We start from the raw sequence: 8,742 nt of genomic DNA, 5'->3' as shown, positions 1-8,742 counted from the left end.
CGCCAACATACTCCGGGCAAAAACGAGTCTTTGCCAAAAAGGTCGACTTGAGGGTAACCAAGTCCATTGAACCTTGTCGTAAATTGTGCAACTCGTCCTGGATTTTATCAAGGTCAGAAGGAGTTCAGTATTCTTTGAAAAATTCCTTTTTAAACTCTTCCCACGTCAAGCTCATGCATTGCTCTTCACCATAAAACTTAATTTTATCGTCCCACTACAACTTAGCCTCTTCACGCAACATACTAGAACCGTATCTCGTCTTCTTCTCAGGAGGACACTCCGCGGTGCGAAAATCCCCCTCGATGTCGGAGATCCAACATGTGCTTTTCAATGGATCTCTCACTCCATTAAACATATGAGGTTGAGCATCCTTGAAATTTTTGTAATGGAAGTCTCGCCTCCTATATCAACCATTACCATCACCCCCTATGCCCCGAGGATGAATATTTCTAGCTTCTAATGCCTCTTCGATCGCGGCATTCATTCGCTCATTTATTAACTCGGTTACTTGCCCATCAACCGATTCTTAGAAAACCTTTCGGACATCCTCAAGGAATTCCGCTCTTTGCTTTTTAATGATGGCCTCGACCTTGGCCGTGAATTCAGAGTCCTCACTCGGGCCTCCATTTTTGGTATCATGACCATTTCTCATCTTCATTCTACAAAACGGAATATGTTAAATAACGAAACGAAGGACAAGTCATAAATATACCACACCGCTCCATCTTGCTCAACAATCATCGTACATCGCTTGCTTGACACGACTTGAACCCGTAACAATGGTAGCTAATCATTGTTACGCGAGCACGTCGCATTAACTCGCTAGTACAATGTCTATCTCGCTTGATGATTTCAAAACACAACACAAAACAATTAGTACAAGATTAGGTCACATAACCTATGCACTAACCACACCCGGTCTGACCCGTCTCCTACAAGTCCCGCATATAACGCATACACAATAAAGTCTAAGTCTAGGCACCTATCTCAAGTCGCCTAAATCCCTTAGACCATGCTCTGATACCACTTGAAACAACCCAACCCGTATTCAATCGGATAAATGTTTTTTTTATAGTAACGATCATTATCATGCCATTGGAATGATATAAACCATTCCATACAACCCATTAAAACGTACAACAAGATTAATGTTTACAAAAGGCACTAAGGCCATTAACCAAATGTATTACAAGTTCGACCCATTTGAAATGATAGTTTTAATCCAAACTACACCCGAGCATGGTTTGGGGCTAAACTACCCAAAAGCATTAGGTCATCTTCCAAAAGCTTTAACTAGCAAGCATCAATGGAATCTAATGCCCAATAACCCCTTTTCCTTTCTCCGTGTTCGCACCTAAAAATGTAAACAACGAGAGGGTAAGCTAAAGCTTAGTGAGTGCAATAGTTATACATATACATATATAACCTACTTACCTGCAACCACTTACACAATATCGTATACAAACTTGTAACTCAATTAGCATGTCATCTTACTCGTAATACTAACAAGTTGTATAATATCACACCACCGCATTAGCATATACTCAACACAATCTATATATATAATATGCTAAACAATCAACAAACCCCCATATGGTTAACCATAAACGCTATGGTGCTACCTGCTCGATGGTTCACACCATACGCATTTGAGTCATATTTAAGTCATACTCTTTTATAGTGCTACCGGCTCGTGGTTCACACTTTGTTTTATAGTGCTACCGGCTCGATGGTTCACACTTGATGCTACCGGCTCGATGGTTCACATCATGATTTTATAGTGCTACCGGCTCTTTGGTTCACACTTCGGCGCTACCGGCTCGATGGTTCACGCCTCATTTTATAGTGCTACCGGCTCGATGGTTCACACTTTGACACTTGTCACATACATGTTATGGCACTACCGTCTCGATGGTTCATACCATAACATTCCCAAATAAATACGCCATATATACATACGTATAATTACTCCACTCACCTTATAGACTAGGCGATGAATTAACAACTCCGCAAGCTTCAAAGTGAAGTACCTAATACAATAAGTACAATTTCAATACACCAAACTAGTTGGACTTGACACCAACATTTATCACTTAAGCATTTAATGACTCATTTGCATTAAATGACCCATTTAATCCAAAACCGTCCATTAATGGCCAAGACTCATCATCAATCACTAAAAACTAGTGATTATAGTCCAATAACAATAGCTACCACCTTTTAGGGTATTTTCATACTCATATTTGCCCAACTAGGTCAACATTACCCCTTTTGACCCATTTTAACACTTAGACTCGCAAATTGGTCAAACACGAACCCATTAGCAAGTCTTTCATCAATTTTGTGACGACCCGGAAATTTTCGACCAAAATTTAAACTTAATCTTTATATGATAACATTATTCCGACATGATAAGCAATAAATTTTGACAAGTTTTAAAACTTTTGAAATGAGTTTCATACAAACAATTGACCAACCATTTGTTCGACGATTCACGAACGTCGTAACTTGTATTAAATATATACTTATGTATATATATGGATATATGGATTATATCTAACTTGAATATATGATATTTAAGTATCTCATTAAGTATATTAATAATGGGTTTTATATATATAAATTGAGATTACTAACTTAAGGGTTTCGAAAACAATATATGTATGTAACATTTAACGACGTAATAACCCTTATGTTAAAATGAATATATGTGTATTGTATTAAGATGTATTAATACACTTTTGAAAGACTTAAATACATATATTAACATAAGTATATTCAACAAAGATAGCTATACTCGTATTCGCATTCTATTTCCTCATGAACTCTATTCGTATTTTTACGGTATTTTTACCCGTCTAATAAGCAGCTTATAGATGTATAACTATTGAAATATACACTTTTTAGCAGCCCCATTTTTGGATCCTAGCATCTTTTGTCTTGTTAATGAGTCATGAGACAAAAACTCACAGGTTTACTAACCATTTTGGCAACATATGACTCCATTATTAACTTAAAATTCGTCCATATGTACCACCCCATTTTTCCATTCCATTTTCTCATTCTTTACTCCAAATTACTCTCTCAAAATACTTCTATCTTCATACTAGATCATCACCAAGTATTTTCCTCATCATCTAGCTTCAAAATTAAGGTAGAACACTTCTTAAAACTCTTGTTAAATTCCTACTCTATTGCTATCTTAATAAGTTTATAAAACTTGTAAAAACTAGAACTTGTTTTGGTGAAAACCAAGCATGTTTATAAACTAATTGTAGAAACCCGTCCTAATCCATCTGGACGAAGTCCATATCGATTATAAACGATTCACAACAGTTGATTACATCGCGAGGTATTTGACCTCTATATGATACATTTTACAAATATTGCATTCGTTTTTGAAAAGACAATCTTTCATTACATCGAAAGTTGACGGCATGCATACCATGTTATAATATATCTAACTATAATTGACTTAATAATAATCTTGATGAACTCAACGACTCGAATGCAATGTCTTTTGAAATATGTCATGAATGATTCCAAGTAATATCTTTAAAATGAGCAATTGCACAGCGGAAGACTTCTTTCATACCTGAGAGTAAACATGCTTTAAAGTGTCAACCAAAAGGTTGGTGAGTTTATTAGTTTATCATAACAATCATTTCAATATTTTTAATAGACAACAAGATTTCATTTCTCATAAATATACGTCCCATGCATAGAGACAAAAATATCATTCATATGGATTGAACACCTGGTAACCGACATTAACAAGATGCATATAAGAATATCCCCTATCATTCCGGGACACCCTTCGGATATGATATAAATTTCGAAGTACTAAAGCATCCGGTACTTTGGATGGGGTTTGTTAGGCCCAATAGATCTATCTTTAGGATTCGCGTCAATTAGGGTGTCTGTTCCCTAATTCTTAGATTACCAGACTTAATAAAAAAGGGCATATTCGATTTCGATAATTCAACCATAGAATGTAGTTTCACGTACTTGTGTCTATTTTGTAAATCATTTATAAATCCTGCATGTATTCTCAGCCCAAAAATATAAAGGGTAAAAAGGCAAATGAAACTCACCTAATGTATTTTGTAGTAAAAATACATATGACAATATTGAACAATGCAGGGTTGGCCTCGGATTCACGAACCTATATCATTTGTGTACTTATTAATATACATAATTGCAATCGAATAAGTTTATATATATCTAATTTTATTTGTTATATCCTTTTATATATCTAGTAGTTATTTAGGATTTATTCTTTTAAATTTCATTAAAAGCATATTCTTTATTTATGTAAATCATATCTTAACTTATATGTTATATATTTATTTTATATTTATATCATTACAATAATTAATAACTATACTTCTAGTTATCTTGATATATATATATATATATATATATATATATATATATATATATATATATATATATATATATATATATATATATATATATATATATATACACACACACACACACACACACACACACACACACATGTGTTTAGTATTATATTTAAAAATCGATATTGTATAAGTATTTTAAATGTTAGCCTATTTGATATATAGTTATATGGAATATTATCTTAATTATAGTGAATGTAATAAATATCTTTTATGAAACTAATTTTTATTTCTTAAAATGATAGTTTTTATAATGATAAGTTACTAATAATAATAATAATAACTTTATTAATAATGATAATACTAATAATAATAATAATAATAATAATAATAATAATAATAATAATAATAATAATAATAATAATAATAATAATAATAATAATAATAATAATAATAATAATAATAATAATGATATTGTTGATAATGATACTTATGTTAATGATAATATTACTAAAAAGTGATACTAATACCAGTATTAGTGAAAATAATAATAATTTGTGTTATTTTCGTAGTAACAATAATAATAATAATCATATTCGTAATAATAATAAAAATCATACTTTATATTAATAATAATAATAATACTTTTAATTCATAACAATATTACATAACAATAACTAAAATTATAATACTAGTGATCATAACATCAATTTTAACATAATCATAATTTATAATGACAATCACAATAATAATAATAATAATAATAATAATAATAATAATAATAATAATAATAATAATAATAATAATAATAATAATAATAATAATAATAATAATAATAATAATAAATGAAAACTACCTCAAAAATGCATTAAAAAGAATGTATGCCACTAGCCGGGTTTGAACCATAGACCTCACGAAACTCCATAACAGCTCGAACCATTGGGCTGTTGCCCGTTTTTCAGTTTTATAATACCATTTAATTTATATATCCCGTATACAGTGATTCCTATCCCTTCTTCTTCTTCAATTCAAATTGATCAGAAATCGTAAATCATATCAGCAAATAATTCATTTGGTTTTAAGATTCTTAAATGAAACTAAAAGACTCAGATTCAGTTGAACTAAATTTTATAACAGAAAAGAAAAGAAAAAAATTATCAAATGCTGTAACAGATTCTGATGAACACGATGAACATAGATCCTGATTTTGAAATTGAGACGGTTTTAATCCACGACTTCTATACAAAATAGTTTGCAAATCACATTTAGAAACTTTCCCAATCATCAGTTGTACGTGAATTGTAACAGAAGAATCGAATTTTATCGTTGAAACCAGTTTGACTTTTTGATAAAAAAAACTTTGACTCAAGAATTCGTACACGATAGGAAAAATTGGGTGTTGAGGTTTTGCAGTTAGTTTAAACGAAACATCCCTAACCTAACTGCATTTAAAGATTTTAAAGTTTGTTAAAGAATCGAGTTTTTGAAGAATGAGAGTAAGAACAGGGAAATCGTCTGTTTTCTTATAATTTTGGTTGAATTCAATCGAATTAAAGCTGTTAATAGGTAGAATGTGATTGATAGTTGTTGATAGATTGTAGAATGGGTTACTTAAAATCCTGGATTGCTTGGTTTATAATAATTGAAGTGTCGACAGCAAATATTCTTCAAGGACATAAATAAGATAAAAAAAAATAAAGTCTGAAGTAAAGCTAACTGATTTTAACCCTATCTGATATGATTTCAATTTGGTCGACTAACTGGACAGAATAAACAACGATATGCAACAAATTTTGTAGCTATTTGGATTTAATAAGTATTAATAATAAATATATTAATATTAATAATAATAATAATAATAATAATAACAATAATATTTATCTTTATAATATTAATACAAATTTCCTATTATATATTTGTATATAACTACGTATCTATATGTATCTATTTATATCTATATCTATGTTTATATCCTATATTTGTATATCTTATATATTTATATAATTATATTTATATATCAATCTTAAATACAACAATAATAATAATAATAATGTTATTAATAATAAATATAACACTATCAGTATTGATATCACAATTACGCGTATCAAATCTCATAACTATACATTAGATAATAAGTTAATAATATTAGTAATACTGATACTAATATTGATAATGAAAGGAATAATAATAATAATAGCAATTATATTTTAACTTGTAATTAAATTTAATATATTAATGTTATCTTTTATTAATTATGTATTACTTAATTTATATAATAATCTAGTTGAATATTTATATATTTTATATATATATATATAAATATATATTACAACTTACATATAATACTAATTATTTAAAGAAGTCATCTATATATAGATTCATTTTAATCATAGTTTAGTTATTTTGTATATTACTTTATATTTCCATTCAAATGATTATTTTGTATTTTATTAATTCAAATTAATATATATATATATATATATATATATATATATATATATATATATACTTATATTTATATTTATATTAATATTTATATTAATATTTATATTTATATATATCTATATTTATTTACAATGATTCGTGAATCGTCGGGAATGGTCAAAAGGGCACATGCATTCATGTAAATTGTTCCAAAGTTTTCAAGACTTAACATTACAAACATTGCTTATCGTGTCGAAATCAAATAAAATTTAAGTTTAAATTTGGTCGGAAATTCCCGGGTCGTCACACTTATGTAACCTTACTAACTTGACTTTAAAAGCACTTATTTATATGTATTATGACATTATATTAAGTTATTATAAGAATTTATAACTTGTATATATGTATAACACCTTAGAACTTAATATACAACAATTGGTCTCTTTCGGTTCTTGAAAACTGTTTTGACACACGAATTTAAAAGCTATCTTAAACTTTATTTTAGAGCATATAATTCTGGATATATGTTAATATATATGAATCAAAATTTTTGTAATTTTTTCATGATTTTAGACGAAGTGAAAGTATTTTTCAAAAATTCATTAGTTGACTGATGACAGATTTTATCCGAATTTGTCCACCGTTACAAGTTAATGGCATAAGCCTAACTTCGACTATGAAACCAAAACCTTTCGATTATGTTCTGAAAACACAACATATTAAGGAGTCTCCAGCAACTTGATTCATTAAAAACCATGTAGTAACAAATAATTTATGAACCGAAAGATTTGGCTAAGATTAATCTTGTATGCTTAATCAATCTTACTAGAAAACTATGTTAACTAAGACCTGGGCTATATTCCTTGATAAAACCTGTTAGTGTATATGTTAATAACTAAAATATAGAAGGAAGATTAAAAATATTGAGTTTAGCTATTTTTCATAGCCTACGGACTGTTCCTATGACGAATTATTGAACTGTGCGGACAGATTTACGCACATGTGATAAAATGAAATTTTAACTAACCTATACTCTGATTCAGAACATATGCCGATTATGGCTGATTATAGGACTCAAATACCTTTTCAATAATGGCTCTTACACCTATAGAAGTCGAACACACTATGAGATATACCTATCGGGAGTTGACTATTTAAAATCAGGAAATCTATATAAGATTTAAAATAAGACTAACAACTAATTACTAACTTAAACAAGTAAAAATATTATATAATTAATATATAAACTTGTTTTATCAATATTATATGTTAATATATATATATATATATATATATATATATATATATATATATATATATATATATATATATATATATATATATATATATATATGATATAGGTTCGTGAATCTGAGACAAACCCTGCACTTGTTCAGTGCCGTCATATACATAATTGCTATGAAATACAGTATTGTGAGTTTCATTACTCCCTTTTTATATATATTTTTGGGCTGAGAATACATGCGATGTTTTATAACTGTTTTACGAAATGGACACAAGTACTAAAAACATATTCTACGTTGAGTTGTACCACTTTGCATATTTTTCCCTAATATCTTGGTAACTAATATTTACATGTTGTAAGAGCATGTAAGCGCGAATCCTATTGATAGATCTATCGGGTTTGATAACCCCAACTGGGCTAGTCGCTCTAGTATCGTAAACGGTTGCATAGTACTTCGTTTTTACTACACTTGGTACAGTGTAGGGAGATTTCATAATAAAGGGAATATGCCACATTAATTGTTAAGTATGGTTACCGAAGCGCTCAACAACTTATAGAATACTTTTATACACTTGCGAGTGTACGGATATTTATGGAAACTGAAATCTTGTGGTCTATTACTATTACGAAAATGATTGATTATGATAAATTAATGAACTCACCAACCTTTTGGTTGACACTTTAAAGCATGTTTATTCTCAGGTA

The sequence above is a fragment of the Rutidosis leptorrhynchoides genome, chromosome 6 (genome assembly GCF_046630445.1).
Source record: "Rutidosis leptorrhynchoides isolate AG116_Rl617_1_P2 chromosome 6, CSIRO_AGI_Rlap_v1, whole genome shotgun sequence".
Taxonomy (NCBI): domain Eukaryota; kingdom Viridiplantae; phylum Streptophyta; class Magnoliopsida; order Asterales; family Asteraceae; genus Rutidosis; species Rutidosis leptorrhynchoides.
The sequence above is the reverse complement of the archived record's forward strand: the minus strand, read 5'-3'. Positions refer to the sequence as shown.